This window comes from Heterocephalus glaber, unplaced genomic scaffold, assembly GCF_053883595.1.
Source record: "Heterocephalus glaber isolate CG9 unplaced genomic scaffold, H.glaber_assembly_v1.0 deba00000347, whole genome shotgun sequence".
Lineage (NCBI taxonomy): Eukaryota > Metazoa > Chordata > Mammalia > Rodentia > Bathyergidae > Heterocephalus > Heterocephalus glaber.
Window position 1 is genome coordinate 41,557,244 of NW_028258143.1, and position 18,336 is coordinate 41,575,579.

The 18,336-nt window shown below is 33.7% G+C and overlaps 1 protein-coding gene across 4 annotated transcripts in view; it reads left to right on the forward strand.

The window, feature by feature from the left end:
* Psmd14 (proteasome 26S subunit, non-ATPase 14) overlaps positions 1-18,336 on the forward strand; it is a 92,830-nt gene that overhangs the window by 31,872 nt on the left and 42,622 nt on the right. For 2 of the 4 annotated variants that reach the window (XM_013076154.3, XM_021265657.2), the window contains one exon: positions 9,216-9,340. The exons of the other annotated variants lie outside the window; for them this stretch is intronic. The gene's annotated coding sequence lies outside the window, so the exon portion shown is untranslated. The remainder of the gene's footprint in view (positions 1-9,215; positions 9,341-18,336) is intronic. 4 annotated transcript variants of the gene reach the window in all.

Sequence of the window (18,336 nt, forward strand, 5' to 3'; positions counted from 1 at the left end):
GATTGCCTTTGGTATTTGCATGTAGCCTGGCTCACAGAAGCAATAGAATGCCTACTTGGCATGTTTGTGAGTGAGATAGTCAAAAATAAAAGCTAAAACTATATAAAGAGATTGAAGTTATTTATTGTGCATTTTTTAGATATGTTTGATACTCTTTCTTTAGTGTGGGATTTTTTTCAGTTATATCCGTAGCCTTCTTTAAACTTTTTTTTAACTTATGTATTAAGTTATTCTACCAGTTAACAATAGTAATATGCAGAACACTGATCCAGATGCTGTGTGAAGTTACAAACAAGTGAATGCCAAGCCTTTAAGTAGTGCTTGGTTTAATGGAGACTTACAGGATGAGAAGGGTGTATAGCACAAACAGTAAGCAGCTGAGGAATGCTCCTTATTGGATGGAGAAGAGTCCAATGTCAGCCAGATTGGGTGAGGGGTGGATGTATTAGAATAGTAGGGCTGTATGCACTGTATCCTCTGAACTGTGAATGTTTTCTTGTCTACAGTAAAAGATCCGTTTGTCAGTTAGTGGATGATTATTTTAGCATTTAGAGAGAGAAGATACTTGAAAGTAGATACTGATTTATAGTAAGAATGAAAATATATCTATCATTAAGATGTGTGTTTTCATAAGGAGGAATTGTGGGTGTTTAGTGAAGGTGGGTTAGTCTAAAAGGTATTGCTTAAAGATAAAGTGATAACAGATTTTGAGAAAGTTGTTGGTATATATGGTAATATAAAGAAATTGCTCTTAGGCCGGGGATTAACTCAGTGGTGCCGCAGCCTGCCTTGCAAACGCAAGGTCCTGAGTTCCGTCCCCGGTACCAAAAAAAAAAAAAAAGAAGTTGCTCTTAAATTGTGAAAGGGTCTTAAAATATAAAGTTCCTATAGTTACTTTGGGATAAGGTTGATAGGTTTAGCAAATACAAATACTAGATGTCAACACATAAAAGACACATACTCCATACTTCCTGCAAAAACACCTTATATGAATGGAAAAGATACAATGCTTTCTCCCTAAGGTGGGGAACAAGGGGAGATAGGCGTACTCTTCATCTGTTCATTAAACTTTGAAACATAGGCCCAAACCAAAATGGTCTGGCAATAAAAATAAATAGCAAAGGATTGGCAAGGTAGAAGTAAAATCTTTGTATGTAGATGAAATAATCACCTACAGAGAAAATACAAAGAAATCTCTAGAAGCCCCTAGAACTTGTATTTGAATTTAGCAGGATTAGAAAACACAACATACATAAAAATTCAGATCTATGTATACTTGCTATAAATGAAGAATTGGATATTGAAATTTAAAAGTTATGTAGGAGTAGAAAGGACCTGGAAAAGTAAAAAGAAAAAAAAATAACAGTGTTGGAAGACATTTAATGCCTAATTTTAAGACTTCTAAAGCTACAGTAATCAAGGCAATGTTGGCATAAGGAAAGTATGCAAGTATGGAGTACATGTCTTTTATCTGTTGAGAAGGTTCTGTTCTACTTCTAGTCTCCTGATAGCTTTTACCATGAACAGCTGTAGAATTTAGTCCAGTACTTTTTCTGCAACTACTGATAGAATCATATGGCTTTTTCCTTTCCTTTGTTAAAATGATGACTTAAGGGGGTGGATCTTCCAATGCTTAACCAACGCTGCCATCTCTATAATAAAACCACTTAACTACATTCTGCTAGATCTGACTTCTAATAGTTTGTTTTGTTAAACAAATTTTTATTTATGGTTATACTTTTCTATTATCTTTATCCAGTTTTAGTATTAGCACAATGTTGATTTCCTAAAATGAAGGGAGACATATTCCTTCTTTTTTCTGCTTTAAATGTTTGATATAATTTATCAGTTAAAATGTATATGAGCCTGCTGTTGTCACATAGGTAGGTTTTCAAACTAGAAATATACTTTCTTTCATAGGTGCTATTCAAAATTTATATTTCCTCCAGAGTCAGTTTCATTAATTTGTCTTCCAAGGTACTTTATACTTTATTTCAAAAAAGATTTTTGTAATATGCTTTCTGTATCCTCTTAAATTCTGTCAAATCTGTGGTAATGTCCTCTAAATCTTGATATTGTAATTTAAAAAATGTATAATTGATATTGTGTAATAGGAAGAAAAGGTCTAAAGGAGTAGGGGAAGTGGGTGGGGTAGGGGAAAGGAAAGAAGGGAAAAGAAAAAATATGAGAAAAGGAAAAAAATGGAAAAATAGTCTTTGTAAATAGGGAAGGGTGGAGGGGATGAAGGGAAGGCAGGGGAATGGGGAAAAAATAAGAACCAAGGTACGTCATGTAAAAGTACAAGATCCCAATGATGAATGTAACTTTTTTATAACTAAGATGTACCAATAAACTTAATGGAAAAAAAAATACTAGATGTCTACTTAAATTTAAATTTGAAATACACAAATAATTTTTATATGTGTATATATATATATATATTCCAAATATTGCATGGAATGTACTTATTAAAATATCCGTAATTCAAATTTAACTTCTGTAGCATGTATTTTTATTGAGCAATCTTGAGTGTGAAGAGTTTCATTAATTTATATCAAGAAGGAAGTAAATAAGTCCCACTAGAACTACATGTTATGATGTTTAATTTTAAGGGCACAACTACTATAATTTTTTGGTCTTAAATTGTTCTTTGGGCAGGGCCTAACTATCTATTTGCAGACCAGATAGAGTGTTATTACACTTAGGTTTACTTTGAACATTGTAATGTCTGATCTCTATTAGTGAAATAGAAAGCAAAAGAGATCTTAGATCAGTGATAGCAAACCTTTTAGAGCTTTTAATGATACAAACAGTCCAGTGTGGCATGTGTGCCATAGGTTCACCATCACTGTCTTAGATAATTTGCAACAAGAGTAAAAACAAAATTAGTTAAAATGGGATATAATGAATTTCACGTTCACATAACTATGTGCATATTTAGTCACCAGAGTGCTATATTACAGGTATAAGGAAGTTTTAAGATTCTGGAGATTTGGATTATAGTCTGAAGATATTCCTTATTTTGATTAATTGTGTTGATATACCTAGCAGACCAAGGTAAAACCTGCATCTATATTGTTTGTACTTCTCTGTTTCTCCAGGATAATCAGTCTCCAAGTATTGTACGGGATCCTTGCTTCCTAAAACTATCTTGAGTATGTTTCTTATCTTATCTTCTATTACTGCCTTTGCTTAAATCAGGACTTTTAAAAATCTTACCTGTATCTGCCTTGTCACCAGTCTTCCTTAGTAAATTTTTTTACCACCAGCGAGAAATGCCAGAGTCCTTTCTAAAATATGAACGTGATTGTTTTATTCATTTATTTTAACAACCAGAATAAGGCCTCGTTGTCTTCCTCACTGTTGGATAAAAATTACAGTCGTAAAGGCCACCATATAGACTCTCTCAAGGGGAGGGGGGTCAGAGGGTCCTCTCTCCTCAAAGGGTGTGATCAAAATCATTTGGGAGTTTTCTAAGATAATGTGGGGTAGGATGCTATTGTGCAGCTGAGAGTGGCCTGTCACTTAGGTATGCTAGGGCAGATAGAAGGTCATAGACTGGTACCTCTTCACAGAATGGCTCTGTGATGCTTTAGTGAGTTGATCTCTACATTTTTGGTTCTTCATGATTTGTCCCTGCTTCAGCCTCCTCATATTCTAAACTAGCCAGTATTTGTAATTCCTTGAGTGTTCCATGCCATTCTGCTTGTCCATTGTAGGAATGTGTAAGATGTTCTTTCTGAATGAATGCTCTTTGCTTCTATTACTTGTTTAATAAGTTTACTACTAACTTGCCTTCCAGTTTGCTTAAATGATCCTTTTCTCCTCCGTTCCTCCCAGAAGTCCTTTATGTTATGTCAGTTAGGAACGCTGGGTCATTGTTTATAAACGACTACTAAATCTCAGTGGCTTAAATCCACAGTGCTTTCTTTTTCACTCTTGGATCATGGGTCAGCTGGGTACTTTGTTCTGTGGTATTGTTATTCATGGACTCAAGCTGCCTACAGTGACATTAAACAATGGCTTTTTAAAAGCCATCATTGGAAGTGACATGAGTCACTTCTTTTTCACTGGCTAAAGCAAGTTACATGTCCATACCTAACTTAAAGAGATCAGAAATGTCTCTAAACCTGGCTAATGTCTCTATTTCATACCTCTGTGACACTCTGTAAACTTATATATCTCAGTTAAAATTATTTTAGAACTTTGTAGTAATATAGAAATTTGATGCATTTAGCATTTAACTCTAGACCTCTGAAATTTCAAGCTAGCTATGTGAACAAACTCACCTCATGTCATATCATTAATCTCACAATAATGAAATCGTTTGCTTTATAGGTTTGTATTGGGATCCTCAATCCTGGCTGTATCTTAGAATAATTTGGGAAGTTAAAAAAAGAGGGAAAAAAAGATGCAAGAGCCTCACCTGGGACAGTTGAATCAGAATATCTGAGGGTGAGGCCAGGTATCTGAATTTTTAAATTCATGAATTCTGAGGTATAAACAGCATTAAGAACCACAGGCTTACATCTTTATTGTTTGGTAGAGAAGCTCTTTGAAAATTAGACCTTGTTTTTAATTAAAGCATCAAGACGTATTCTCTTTCCTATTATTTGGGCACAAACCTATGTTAGACACTCATTTTTATATTTACTCATGTATTTTCTGTCTCCCACAATACATTTTTTTTTTCTGGTACTGGGGATCTAACTCGGGACCTTGCGCTTGCAAGGCAGGCAGCGGAACCATCCACAATACATTTTAAGGACTAGCACCACATCTAATTTATTTATAAGCCTAATACATGTCATAGTATCTATGCACAGGTCCCAGATCTTTTTTTTTTTTTCCCCCATGCGCATATTTACCTATTTTTGGATTCCCTCTCATCTGAATGGTTTCTCTTTTTAAAATACGTTGTTTCTTTGTATTTCTCTTCTTTAATTGAAAGAGATAAGTAACATTCCAGAAATAAAAGTACAAATGTAGTACAGGATGCACATAAACAGACAAGGTTACTAGTATTCCTTGTAGCACTTCCAGGGCTTGGCTTTCATGATAGCTTAGTGTCTCTAACAGCTGATCATGGTAGCATCCACTTAACTTTCAGCTCCTTTGATCAGTGATCCAACTAATTCCAGCCATGAATTCTGTATCTTCTCCAGTGGTGCCCATTGCTTGGATGACTATAATCAGCTTTTTGTAATATTATTTGTTGAAAGAATGTTTTGCTCTTAGAATCATGTGTTAAAGAGAATACCCTGGATTTATATATGAGGCATATGTAATGTTTGTATAAATTCTATAAACTGGAGAAGCACTTTATAACCCAATAATGAAATCCCACTTGTTATATAACACATTAACATTTTACATGGAAAACACATAATCTTACCCTTCAGATTTTGTCTTATATCTGTGTGTTTCTTTTAGGTGTGTCGGAGAACTTTAAACTGATATTAAGTGGTAGATATTTTTTATAAATCCAGAAGTATAGCTAAGGTCCACTTACCATCTTAAAAAGTTCTACTATTAAAGATGGCTTTAACTACTGTGATAAAAACAGCACGGTACTGGCAAAGAAACAGACCCAAGGATCAGTAGAATAGATTAGAAGATGCAGAAACAACTTCAGACATACTCAGCCACCTCATCTTTGACAAAGGAGCCAACCACCCTCATTGGAGGAAAGATAGCCTATTTAATAAATGGTGTTGGAAAAACTGGATTTCAACCTGTCAGAGATTAAAACTAGACATATCTATCACCATGCACTAAACTAAGATTGAAGTGGATTAAAGATCTAAATATTAAGACAGAAACGCTAAACTTGCTGGAAGATAAGTTAGGTAGAACTGTTGAAGATACTGCCATAGGAAAAGACTTTATGAACAAAACCTCAGTAGCACGGGAACTAGCACAAAGAATCAACAACTGGGATTTCATCTTATTAAAAAGCTTCTGCACTGCAAGAGAAACGACCAATAGAGCTAACAGACAACGTACAATGTGGGGAAAAATTTTTAGCAGCTGTACCTCAGGCAAAGGGCTACTATCTAGAATATATAAAGAACTAAAAAAATCAGACCTCCCAGATTCAAAGACCCAGTTCAAAAATGGGCATCCGAAATGAACAGACATTTCTCAGACAAAGAAGTAAAAGCAGCAAATAAACATATGAAAAAATGTTCAACATCACTGGTCATTCAAGAGATGCAGATGAAAACAACACTGAGATTCCACCTCACCCCAGAAAGAGTGGCTGCTATCAAGAAATCAACCAATAACAAATGTTGGTGGGGGTGTGGAGAGAAAGGAACCCTTCTCCATTGTTGGTGGGAGTGCAGACTGGTGCAACCTCTATGGAAATCAGTGTGGATACCTCAAAGAACTAGGGCTGGAGTTCCCATTTGACCCAGCAATTCCCCTGCTGGGTATTTTCCCAAAAGAATTAAAAGAATCACACCACAGAGATATATGTGTACCCACGTTTATTGTGGCACAGTTTCCATAGCTAAAGCTTGGAAACAGCCCGAGTGCCCATTAAATGGAAACTGGATAAAGAAGATGTGGTTTTTTTTATAAAATGGAGTACTACTCAGCCATAAAGAACGAGAAACTAGAGTCATTTATAGCTAAATGGATCCATATTGAGGCCATACTCTTAAGTGAAATAAATAAGACACGCATGTGTAAATACCGAATAGTTTCTTTAGTGAGAGAAACAGAGTGTAAATAAAGACTGAAAGGATTAATAACTAATAATTGATACTTTGAAATAGGAAAAGGTCCAAAGGGGTAGGGGTGGTGGGAGGAGATGGGGAAAGGAAAGAATGGAAAGGAAAAATGAGAAAAGAAAAAAAAAATGGAAACAAAGCCTTTGTAAATAGGGGAGGGTGGAGGGGTGAAGGGCGCACAGGTAATGGGGAAAAAATAAGAACCAAGATACATCATGTACAGGTACAAGCACCCAGTGATAAGTGTAAATGTATACCTAAAGTGTACCAATAAAAGAATTTAAGAAAAATAAATAAATAAAATAAAGATGGCTTTAAAAAAAAGTCATGACTTTAAAAAAGAGCACCCATTGAAATTGAAGCAATATTAACTCATATTTGACTTCTTAGTATTCATACTTTAGTCAGCCCATTTTATTGTTTGGAAATACTTGAATGATAATGTATAGGATAATCTTTTGTGTCTCTTTGCCTTTCAATATGCCTTTTTTTTGCTTGGAGTGCCTTATGCCGTCCTGCCCTCCTTTATTTTTGCTTGGAAAAGGCCTACATATTCTTCAGTTCTTAGCATAAGGGAAGATTATATCAAATAGATTGCTATAACTTCTATACTTCCTGTACATGCTTCCATTTTTCTACTTGATCTACTGTGTTGTAATTATGGCTTTACTGTTTTTCGCCTGCCTTCTACTTTGTAAGCTTTTTAACTGCCTTCTGCTACAAAGCCAGTTCATGCCATGTAGGCTCTTAAGTCTGTGATTGTAGAATGAATAAGTAAAAATATGTATTTTATGTGTGTTTGTATGTATGTGTGTAACATTCCATACATGGATTTTCATAGAATAATTTGGAAGATGAATTAATTAATGAATTATGAATTACGAATTACAGATGTGTGAATTATGGACTCATTTGTGGCTAATTATATTTTATGTGTTTTAGACCTTAAATAAATTCATGGTGCTATACTGGAACAATATTGTAGAAAGGGCTGGAACTACTGGTGATGATAAGAACCAGTGTCTGTTGTGGAACAGTTCTGACTCCTTAATGTTCTTCTCTAGGACCTTCAAGTTTCTGCTTGATTCTGGGTCCCTACTTCTAGTTATATTACAGTAGCGTGTTTTGCCACTCCCAAATGTTTGACATTATCTTCTGGTTTCTGAAGTGTGAACTGATCCTCTACAAATAATGCTTCTTTAAAGCAAAACTTACCAAACACTGTCCTTGCCCCTTTTTTGCTGTAAAGGAGGAGATTGATAGTCATCCAGAATGAAGGACAGTCAGTCCACGTTGTGGTGAGACAGATTACATAGATATCCAAAGTGATTGGTGCTCATGGCTTTTTTTTTTTTTTTGCTTGAATTCTTTTATTGCTACACTTTAGGTATACAATACGTTTACATTTATCATTAGGTGCTTGTACCTGTACATGATGTATCTTGGTTCTTATTTTTTCCCCATTCCCTGTGCATCCTTCACGCTCTCCACCCTATTTCACACACACGTGAACACACATTTTTAAGTAGGTGAAAATTGTTTCAAAGTGACTATCAAGGGTGGTCTTAAAGGGAAAGAAATGTCACCATTGGGCATTGTACACTAGGCTACTAGCCCTTACATTATTTTGATCAGGTCTCTTTATAACCAGGTAATGGTGTCATTTTCCCCCTTTCCCTGCTGTTACATTACTTCACCCCACTGCCTGTTCCCCACTGAAAATTTTAAATTCTCAAAATATTGGCTCTGGGGCAGCCACTTAGATTTGCTCTATTGGAGGAACTCAGGGAACAAACGTTTTCAGAGAGGCAGGAACTGCGTTTGTCAATCAATTGGAGGACATAGGAGGATGTGGATAAAGTAGAAAAGGAATAATAGAGTGTAGTGTGGGGGGCTGGGGATTTAGCTCAGTGGGCACCGCGCCTTCTTCACAAGCGCAAGGTCCTGAGTTCGATCACTAGTACCACAAAAAAAAAAAGAGAAAAGAGAAAGTTCAAGAAAATCATAAAATTCTCCCTTTTTAAAATACCCTTGAACCACTGTATTTTTTCTTATTATCTTGGCCCTTACTGATCAAATATCTAATGAATAAGCATATTGTTGGCTATAGTTATTCAGGAGCCCAGCTGTTTTTCAACAATGGTTAAGATTATGTCTCTAATATCATCGTAAGTACATAGTGTTAGGTAAATGGGTTTTTAAACATTCTCACCCTGATATTATGAATTTTTATTAAAGTCGGTGCTTTCAAGATTTCTCAGATTTGCAGCATATGTATGTTCATTTTTAATTGTAATATTTAGAATACTGCTTATATAATTGAGTTTTATTTAAAATTCATATAAATGATTAAAATATATGGGAATATTAGTATTTATAAATGTGGCATTTGAAAAGTAATGCATCATTATTTTGACATTTCCATTCTTATTTTCTTTTCTTCTTTTTTTCTTTTTTTTTTTTTTTTCTTTTTTTAAGAATTAATGTGCCATCTGGAAACCTGAGATCCTGCCATAAAAGGAATTTTGGCTTTTTTGGCAACCATTCATCAGGATATGCTGTGACTGTGCACCTTATCAGAATAATGAAACATAATTAGAAAGGTGTATTAACTCATACGTTTCAAAATATTTCTATATTGGGGATACTTGGATGGACATAATGGGTATAAAATATTACTGTTACTCTTCTGTCTGAACATTAAGGTGATTAATAGTAAACTTATTGAATCCTCAAACCTAAATATAAATCGAAATTCTGTATGACTAAGTGGTTCTGAGCTATTTCTAAATGCTGTATTCTTGATTTTCTTTTCAATGTTAAAGTAAATAAATACAGTTAGTTTATGTTCTTCAGAGGAGAGAGTTGCAGCATTACATTGCAATTAACTTGGTGTGTTCTTCTCTTCTGAATAATATGGTCATTGGAACTGTCAGCCAAACAGCTTGCTTGCTTTATTTTATTTATTTATTTATTTATTTATTTATGGAACACTTTTTTAACTCTAAAAAGTAACAAGTGTTTTAAAAAATTAATTGAGAGAAAACAGCTGAAATCATGCACTGAAAGGGTTAAGTCGACATGAAAGAATTCATTTCCACTTTAATGACCTAGCCTTGCTGGGTTAGGACGATGGGGAACATGCTTCTGACTTGTACTCCTATTGCCAATTAACACCTTCTATAACAGGTTGCCTCAGCTAGTCATTGAAGCTGAGGCAGTAGAAATAGTTTACATGCAGCTTGTTTTTCACACTAGTTGTTTAATACTCACAAAATTAAAGTATTAAAAGGTTGTTTCTTACCTTGCTGGGTAAGAGATAAACAGTACAGTGGTGGTTATTTATATATGTTTTAATTCACTTATTTTGTGTTCAGATTTTGTTTTTAAGGGCCAGTTTTTATTAGGGAAACAAAGGTACTGGCTTCATCAAATTTTTTTTATTTTATGACAGTTTGTTGAGCATTATACTGAATATCATAAAATTAATTTTTTCTCTTTATTCAGCATACTCATCTATTTAGTTTTTTGTTTTTAAAATATAATCACCTTCATTTGTTGATGAAGTCTGTTTTCTGTTAAAAAGCAAATATTTTATTAGACTTAAAAATAATTCTGAAGTGCAAGATCAAATATGCATCTTTAAACTTCCATCTTAAAATAAATTCTATGTAATGCTTTAATGCTGTAACAACTTTCATTACAAATTTTGAAATGATTCTTCTCATTTCCCAAGAATACTTTATATTTTTAGATATTTTGAAATATTGCAATTCAATGATGCTATTTATTTTATATTTCTTTTAAGAGACACTTTGGTTCTTGTCTAATCAGCAGGTATTTTAATAACATAAAATTAGCTAAATAATTGTTATCAGTTCACACTAAGAGAAAGGTGGAATAATATAACCAATAGTGTTAACAAAGTTGTTAAAAGGCCTGAATAGGTAACACTGTCTGGCCTCAGTTTTTATGCTGTTATAATGGTAAATGCCTTGTTTTTTGTGTTTTTTGTTGTTGTTTCTACTTAATCAAAAAGGGCTGCACAAGTAAAAATCACAACTTTTTATGCTAGATCAGATTTTAACCTTCTGCCTAGGGAGGAAACAAAACAAAATCTAGGTATCATTTTATTTAACCACATTTTGCTCAGTGTGGAAGATCAGAACTTTCTGTACAAAGGTAAGTTTAATAATTTAGTGGAGTCCATAATAAGTTTTTTACCACTGGTTAGATTTTCATGTCTGCGTAAAGTCTGGTTCAGACTGGTAGTGCCCACAGTTGTATATGGATGGAAATTTACACATTTCATCAGTTTAAAGGTATGAATTTTCTTCCCTTTTAAAATAAACTTATTTTTAAAAGCCAGACTTCCTTAAGTGATTTCAAATTTGCCTGTATGGATTGAGTATTGAGGATTTATATAGCCAAAGTAGTTCTTTCCATTTCTTATTTTCGGAGGGATGTTTATTTTAGTTTCATAGTTTTTATGGAAATATATAAATCATATGCCAATTTTCAAACTAACATTTAAGTTGTAACAGTAGACTATAAAGTTGGAGAGCATTCAGATGTTTCTATTACTTATCTGTTAGTGACATGTATGGGTTTTTTTAAATAGTGACAGCATGTGAAATATAGACCAGTTTTTTTACATTTATTTGTGTAAGTACCTCTAGTCGATACCAATGTCTTCAGTTATTGTAATAGCTGTTATTAAAAGACTTTGAAGATTAACTTTCATCTCATTCAACCTCCAAAAAATGATTTTCTCTTATTTATTACAGTGGTGAAATAGTTGTTAAAATGTCAGCAGAGTTAACTTGAATAGTTCACGCACTATAAAAGCTGATAATTTTATAACTATGCTGTTGATTAAGTACCAGGAAGACACTTGATGGTTAATATTAACAACCTAGGCCCGTTTTTAAAATTAAAAATACATTGGGAGCCAGATTTTGGTTTGATTTCCATTATTGTTTTTTCCTAAACTTACCCAGCATTTAGCTTAATTTCTTAAACAGAGCAAGTTCTTAATAAATGAAAGATGATTGAAGTGATTCACTTCAATACTGTGTATTTGTTCAGGATTTTTAAAAGTCCTGTAATGGGACATGGGTAACTTGCCCTTACATCTGGGTACATATGCCCATTTTAGTTGAATGTAACCATAGCCTAACAGTAGTTAAATCAGACTTGAGAAAACAGTTTGTATCAATTGTGAGAACTTTTGTTTCCCAAAACAAATATCATAATATGAGGGATAAGGGTCTGATGAGTTAAAGGAACCTGGGAAGTTTTCTAGCTGAGGGATAAAAATCACTGGCTGTCTTTTGTTTTTCTGGGTTGCACCTCTTAATCTCAGGACTGTGTTTCAGTGGCCATTGGATCATCCTGCCTACTCCTAGCCTGTATATTTCTCCTCACTGCATCCCCTAACTCATAATTCTTTTCTTTTTTATTTAATATTTGAAATAGTGCTATACCTCAGTGTTTTTATTTGTCTCAAGTGTAGCCATCTAGTACATGAAATACCTTGAAAATTCTTCATATTTGAAACCTGCTTCTAAAACATATGAGTTAGTGTCAAATTTTTGTTATATATATTCAGTTCTTTAAAATATGTCAAAGTAATACTCAAGTAATTTTGTATGTTCATATATACAACTGTGATTTAATTCTTTGAGCAGGTGATATGTTTGAGAACTATTCTTGCCTTGTGTTTATCTATCATTTGTATCATGTGATTTTTCCAAAATCCATATGCTTTGTTTGACTTAAATTTTCTGCAGCAGATTTTGATAAAAAGTCATTTTTGTAGTTGCTGTTTTTACATTAGCCTGTACACTATGTTACAAGCACATTGATTGCTGTACTTTGCTCTATGTAGTGTACTGTGCCCATCTAGATTTTAGAAAACAGGCAGACACTGAAGTGCTTTTGAGTAGGAAGGATACCCAAAGTTTTCTTTCCATTTTCCTTAATAGGAAATGGTTGTAGGTGGTAGAGAATTCTAAAATTATAAACAATAGAAAGGAGCTATACTCTCAGAATAAAAGTAAGTTTGGACATCTGAAAGTGGGATGGCATGTTACAGTGGCATAAGCATATTTTACCAGAAGTCAGAAATAGCATTTTAGTCCTGGTTTTTTTATCTTCTGGATTTGGATCTATGCCAGAACATGTTTTGACTGCCTCATGAGCTTCTTAAAGCTTTTGCTTAACTACAGTTAAAGTAAATTATTATTTGTAGCTTGGTCACACATTTGAGAAAAATCAGGGGTTTTTTCAGAGCTTGAAACAGAAAGTCTATGTATTTTGGTAGGACTGTATGGCCCTTGGGATAATTTGGAAAACTTTAGGTTAAATAATAATAAACAGATTTTTTTTTCCATCCTAGGATTTTACTTTGAGTCTTTAATATTCTAGTATATAAGGTAAACTGGATGCACAGTACACTTCAGATTTACTTGACTAGAAGTGAAATCTATATGAAGTTACCTTGTACTTCTTTTTTTGAAAATAAATATTTTTAAAGCCTCTGCCACACCGAAGTAATAATAATGAATTGATATAACTTGTTGATATACTGAATGTAAGCACTAATGAAGAGTTAATGAAAATTTTGCTTAAAAATCTAATTTGAGACTCAAGATCTTAGTTAGAATAAGTTGGGAAGATTGGTTTGAAATAACATGGTGAGTTTGATTTTTGAAGACATTGATTTGAGTTGTCTCCCTTGGGAGACAGTATGGTGACTAATAGTGGGTTAGAAAGGAACCAGACTTTAGTATCTTCTGATTTAATCATTCATGAAATGTTTGAACCCTTTGTATAATATTTTTTTTACCAGTGTTTAACTTACTAACTCAGTAACTTTTGTAAATGATAGCTTGGACCACTACAAGATTTTTCTTATATTAAACCCCTTTCCCCTGTCCCTAATGCTTCTTTCCATGAGCTCAAAGTTCTACACACTATTTAATCTGATTAGTGGTTCTCAAACTTTAGCAAACAGTGAAATTACTGGGAGAGCTTCTTTTAAAACCCTGATTTCAGAGTATGGCCCCAGACATCGCTAACAAGTTCCCAGGTGATGCTGATGTAACTGGTTTAGGAACTGTACTTTGTGAACTATTAGTGTCTAAACCTTGTCTTCTGATGACTTTTCAAGTATTTGAAGAGAGCTGTTTTGTAACTTGAGTCTTTTCCAGACTTCGTCAGGTTCTTTTGAACATTTCCTATGTATCGTGATTTTTATGTTACATTCTTGTTTGAGGCAACTCAGATTTTGAGAGTGAAGGTCTCTCTTAAAAGTAGAATCCTTTATTTAGAATCAAGAACTGTCTAAAAACAAGGTTGCACCCTTGAGTTCTCTAAAATACTTTGGACTGGTATACATTTCAGCCTACCTCGTTTTATAGGTTGGTTAGTTCATGATTTAGCTCCCCTTATTTATCAAAGCTGTCAAAAAGGAGATATGTTGCCATGGTAATGTGCTTGATGGCCGTGCTCCTTTTTTGTTCCTCAGCTTTATTGGGGTATTTTGACAAATAAAATAGTATGTTCTTTTTGGGGAGTGGTGGTGACTGAGATTGAATCCAGGAACTTCATACTGAACTTCATCAAAGTCTCCCCAACCCCTTTGAGACAGTTTCCCAGACTGGGCTCGAACTTGTGATCCTCTTACCTCAGCCTCACAGAGTTTTAGGATTATAAGCATGCGCTACCATACTTGTCTTAAAATTGTATGCTTTCAAGGTATACAATGTGCTAATTTGATGTGCATGAATCTTGTGATGATTATAACCACCGAATTAGTTTACATGTCACCTCCACATACTGTATGTTACATCTATTGAACATGTTCATTTTATAACTCAGTTTGTACTCTGACATGTTCTTCCCGCCTTCCTACCCTCACTAAACATGATTCCACTGTTTCTATGATCAACTTTTTAAGATTCCACGTATAAATCAGATCATGTTTTCTATGTATTATTTATTTCCCTTAGTATAATAGCCACAAGGTTAATCCATATTGCAGATGGCAAGATTTCCTTCTTTTTTAATGGCACAGTCATATTCCAGTGGAGATAAATACTACACTTTCTTTATCCTTTCATCTGTCAACAGAAACTTAGGCTGTTTCTATATCTTGGCTATTGTGAATAGTAATGCAGTAAACATGGCCATGCAGGTTTCTTTTTGTTGTGGTGATTTCATTTCCTTTGGATACAATGCCCAGAAGAGGGATTGGTCATATGATAGTCATATTTGTTTTTAATTTTTTGAGGTACTTTCATATTGTTTCTTATATTGGCTGCACCAATTTACATTTCTACCAACAGTGTACAGTGTTCGTTTTCATCACAACCTTGCCTGTTTCTTTTTACTTTTTGGGAAGATGGCTTCAAGATTGTAAGTTAAAATATTCAGTATAGCAGTAGATTACTTGTTTTTAATTCAAGATTGTATTGGTATTTAAGATGGCCATCAAAGGAAGAGGCTTTCAACAATATTCTTTAATTATAGGTTAAGTTCCTAGTTTGTTAGCATTACTAAAAAGTGTCATGAGGATTCTGGTTCCTGCAAACATCTCTGCATATTTACTCAAATAATTTCTAGAAGTGAAAAAGTAGGTCACAAAGTTTGTGCAATTGTAAGGCTCTTGATATACATTGTTCATTTGCTTAACATTCCCACCAAGTGTGCTGTTTCTCTTTTTTTATACTCTCTGCAGAAGTGGGCATTGTAAAGCTTGTTTGGTGGGGGAAGATGCCACACATATAATATCTTAATGTGTTAATTGGTATTTCTTTAATTAAAGCAGGTCAAGTAGGGAGATTGAACATTTTCCATGTTTATTTCACCATGTATTTCTTATATAATTAGTCCCTTTGTATTCTTTGCCCATGTTTCTATTAAGGCTTTACTATTTTTAAATTTCCTGTATATCTACTTTTTGTCATAAATGGGGCAGCTTTTTCAGGATATTTGATTTGCTTTTTTTAAGTGTATAGAAATTTTAGATTATGTTGTAAATTTTACATGCTTTTATTTTTCAATTGAATTGATATCTAAAATGTGTTTCCTTACCTTGATCAGATAGACAGTCTCTAGTATTTTTAGCATAGTTTTTATTAGGTTTAGCTTTTTTGTTTGTTTGTTTGTTGGGGTTTTTTGGTACCGGGGATCGAACTCGGGTTCTTGCGCTTGCGCAGCAGGTGGCGAAACCACTGAGCTAAATCCCCGACCCGTAGGTTTAGCTTTTTAAAAAGTAACTCAGTATTCCTGTAATCCATCTGAGGGGTAGTATAACATGAGATAGAGAAGCAAATTTAGTTTTTAAATTTTCCAGTATTAAATAAGAAAAATGAAAATAAAATTTGTTCAATTTTGTAGTGATAACTTTGAAATCTAAGTGAAATGAAAATTTGTACAATAGTATAGTAGTCCATTTAGTCTCCAGATAGAGATCCGAATTTATCAGTGACACTGAGAAAGTTGGAACAGTTAGCTTCAAAAATAGCTTCAGAGGGCCAGGGATTTAGCTTAGTGGTTCCACCGCCGGCTTGCAAGCTCAAGGACCTGAGTTCGATCTCCGGTACCAAACAAAACAAAACAAAAAAACAGCTTCAGAGCCAAATGTTTTAACAGTGAACCTTTTCAGATTTTAAAGACATAAGTAGTTTTACATAGATGTACACATTATTAGAAGCTGGAAAATGAAAAGCTTGTAAGATTTCCCAGTTTGTTTTTAAAATTTACCATAATGATATTAAAACCTGACGGATTTAACAGAAAAAAGCAAAATCCAGACCCATCCCACTTTTGAACAGGAAAACAAAAACTGCAAATAAAAACTGTTAAACCAAAGGAAAATTTATCCCACAAGTACAAAGATAATTTAATGCTGGGAGATTTAATTGTAATACATCACTGAAAAAAGGTAAGGTGAGTGAACAGTAGTGGCCATTGTAGCTTCTTTTACACAAGAACTGTAGTTATAAGTTGAGGATCCTAATTCCAAAAATCTGAAATGCTCCAAAATTCAGAATGTAATATTCAAAAAGTTTTAGCTTTTAGAGTTTGGATTTTTGGATTGGTGGTGTTCAACTGGTAGAATTTATGCAGATATTCCAAAATCTGAAAAACTCTGAAATTAGAGACACTTGTGGTCCCAAGCATTTTGGGTTAGAGATATTCATCCTCTATCTCCTTGACTGACAGTGGAACTCTTGTTCCATCTTTTTGTGGTTGTTGTTATTTTTAAGCAGTATATTTTTGAATTTTCATTTTAAGCCTATTTTGATATGGTTATATTCACTTACATTTTTACATATTTTAATATTTTTATTAAAATTCAGGAGATTTTAATCCATTTATATTTTTCATAACTAGTGTATTTGATCCTACATGTTTGGTATTTCTGTTTTTCTCCCTTTTTGGATTCTCTGTTGTTTTGTTTACTTTTTTTTCATCAACTTGGTAAGGTGTACATTATGTTTTAAATTTTATAGCAATTACTTTAAATTCTTTAAAAAAAACCTCCAATCTGTATTTGCAGAATAATCAAAGTCAAAACTTAGAATTGTATTTTCCCTTTCATTTGTAAGAGAGAATTTTGTATTCTATATCACTGAATTAAACTTGTCATATTTTACTCTTATTTTTATTTTTCATCTTGTCAGTCCTGTAGCTTTTTATTTTAAAGAGAAGAAACCTTGTATTCTACTAACACCAAATAATTTACTAAAATTTTGTTCATGAGTCTTATTTTTAGATGACTTCCCTCTCTTTGAATCACTCTCTTTGAATCTGGCACTCTCTTGGAATCATCAGAATGCTGTTCCCCACAAGTGTTTGCCAAAAGACAGTGGATGTAGATACAGTCCCATGTTTTTTTCATCTGGGGGGCATCATCCACTCATCTGCTGTATAAGTTCTTACATACTTCCCTGAGTTCAGTTTCCAGAGTCTTTTAATGGGATTTTCTTCTAGATTGCCTGGTTGTGTGCTATTCTATATGGGGAGCTAGTCAAAGGTCCTTAATATCTGTCTCGTAGACTGTTTTTCTTTTCTCCTCTCCCCTCCTCTGCTGTGCATTCCAATGCTGCCTGCTCTTCTTTACTTGCTAAATTTTTATTTTTTGTTCTTTTTATTTACATTTGGGATACATAATAAATACATTCAGGGTGGGGAGTTGATAAATGTACATATCACATCTTGATCCTTTTTATATTTTGCCTTCCTTCCCCTTCCTCCCATCTCCCCCCATCCACATATCCCCGTAATTATTTTCTTACTCACTTGTAAAAATAAACTTGGATACCAATCACAAACAGCTAATCACTTGTAAAAATAAACTTGGATACCAATCACAACAACAAAATAACAAAATGGTATTTTTTCCTACTTTGGTATTATCATAGGCTTCTAGTTGCAAAAATAATGTGCACATGTTTTTAACTCAGTGGTAACATCCTTTCACAACTATAGTACAATATAAAACAATTTTAAGTAAATCTTTATATCATACCAAATCCCCAAAAATTCTTCTAGTGTCCACTGCTTGTCCATCATTCAGACTAACCTT